Here is a 2,278-nt window from a genome sequence, read left to right as displayed (position 1 = left end):
TTGCAGGGTATGTCCTCTACCACAGATCTGTATCCGCAGCCTTTAATTTTCTATATGTTTGAAATTCTGTTTAAAAGCAATAAGATTCCCCTGCACTCCGGAGGCAGGCAGGCAGGTGGGTAGCAGTGTGGAGGTCTGGGTGGAGCCCACAGGTCCTGCGAGGCCTGAGCAGAGTGCCCGCGGTGGGGAGGAGCACTAGCACAGGTGCACGGAGGTGACAGAGGAACCATAAACCTCAAGAGGAACAAGTACAGCATCGGAATGTGATGCCTCCAAACCCAGGCCGCAGATGGGCCGTGATAACATGAACCTGTCAGGAAGGATCATCAACTGGCCCCTGTCTGACAACATCACCATCAGTGGTTCCTGCTGGCTGCATGCTTTTGGGGGATTTTCATGTTCATGGTGGTCAGCAAGTTCATCTCGTTGACCTTTAAAGACCCGGATGGGTATAGTGCCAAACAGGAGTTTGTGTTCCTGATGACCATGCCAGAAGCAGAGAAACTAAGAGGAGAGAAGCATTTTCCTGAAGTCACGAAGCCAGCTGGGAAGATGCTTTCGGACAGCCGTCCTGATCAGCCCCGGGTTTATCTGGAGCGACTGGAGCTTATCAGAAACACTTGCAAGGAGGAGGCTCTGCGGAACCTCTCACGCACCGAGGTCTCTAAGTTTGTCCTGGATCTTGTGTTTGTCTGTGATAAGCCCAAGATTCTTCTCTGTCAGACTCCCAAAGTGGGCAATACCCAGTGGAAGAGATTCCTGAAAACGTGATCCATGACCATGAGAAAGATGGCCTTCCTCACCTCTCTTCTTCCTTCAGCAAAATAGGAATTCAGAAACGATTGAAAACATACTTCAAGTTTTTTTGTTGTGAGAGATCCCTTTGAAAAACTGATTTCTGCCTTTAAGGATAAGTTTGTTCACAATTCTGGATTTGACCCTTGGTACAGGCATGAGATAGCCCCAGGCATTATTAGCAAGTACCGGAAGAACCGGACAGAGACCTGGGGGTTCCAGTTTGGAGATTTTGTGCACTTCCTGGGTGACCCAAACAGCAGGTGGTTCTATCTTCAGTTTGGGGACCATATCATTCACTGGGTGACCTATGTAGAATTATGTGCACCCTGTGAGATAAAGTACAGTGTGGTCAGACATGATGAGACCTTGGAGGCAGATGCCCCAAGCTGGCATAGACCATCTGATGTCATACCCCACCATCCGTCCAGGCATCACCATGTACAACAGAAGCAAGGTAGAACAGAACTTCCTGGGCATCAGCAAATGAGACATCTAGCGTCTCTATGCATGTCTTGAAGGGGACTTTAAGCTCTTTGAGTATCAGAAACCAGATTTCTTGCTAAATTAATGTGTTAGACCCTTGAATATTGCCAGATCAGGGTTTGGCTAGGCGAGGTTTGAGCACAGAAACTGTACTTCCTCTACTGTGTCCCATGGTTCTGTGCACAGATGATGTTGGGCTCTGATTACCTGCTTTGCTCAGGTAACAGATGCTCTGATGACTCCCCTCCCCAGTCTATGTCACCCCCATGAAAAGTTAGGAAAGATTGGATATTTACAGACAGGTGCACAGACCCAGAGGACATGTTAGGAGCCTGCTTCCTTTTTAAAAAATGAATTAATTATTATTTTCTTTATTTACATTTCAAATGCTATCCCGAAAGTTCCCTATACCCCGCCCCGCCCCTGCTCCCCTACCCACCCACTCCCACTACTTGGCCCTGGCCTTCCCCTGCTCTGGGTCATATAAAGTTTACAAGACCAAGGGGCCTCTCTTCCCAATGATGGCTGATTAGGCCATCTTCTGCTACATATGCAGCTAGAGACACGAGCTCTGGGGGTACTGGTTAGTTCATATTGTTGTTAGGAGCCTGCTTCCTTTAGCTGTCATGTTGTCATTGGTGCTGTGTCAGTTAACAGTGGTCGGTAGTGTCACCCACGACCTATGGATTGTACAGACCCAGCCCTTTCAAGAGAGACAGAGATGCTGAGTGGCTGCCTAGGTTACTGGGACCTATGCAGCAAAGAATCTAAGCCAGTATAATACCTTTCTTTCACCTTGACACAGCAGTAGCCGTAGGAGCAGGTCATACTCTCCTTGAGCTTGAGGCCCTGTGATATTTGGTGGTGGTAATCACAGAACAGATAGAGAAGTCTGACCTTTCAGGACCCAGGCTAGCCCATTCTTTGGGACCTCTGACCCTACAAGCACCTGCTTCATTCTGCAGAAGAGCTTCTCTTCTGGAAAGTAAGGGTGTTA

The 2,278-nt window shown here is 48.3% G+C and overlaps 1 pseudogene; it reads left to right on the top strand.

Moving 5' to 3' along the window:
• The first annotated feature begins 289 nt into the window (after nt 1–289).
• LOC110333421 lies at nt 290–1,366 on the top strand (annotated as a pseudogene).
• Nucleotides 1,367–2,278: the final 912 nt, after the last annotated feature.

The sequence above is a fragment of the Mus pahari genome, chromosome 15, assembly GCF_900095145.1.
Source record: "Mus pahari chromosome 15, PAHARI_EIJ_v1.1, whole genome shotgun sequence".
Taxonomy (NCBI): domain Eukaryota; kingdom Metazoa; phylum Chordata; class Mammalia; order Rodentia; family Muridae; genus Mus; species Mus pahari.
Note: the sequence above shows the minus strand (reverse complement) of the source record. Positions and strands in the feature narration are given on the sequence as shown.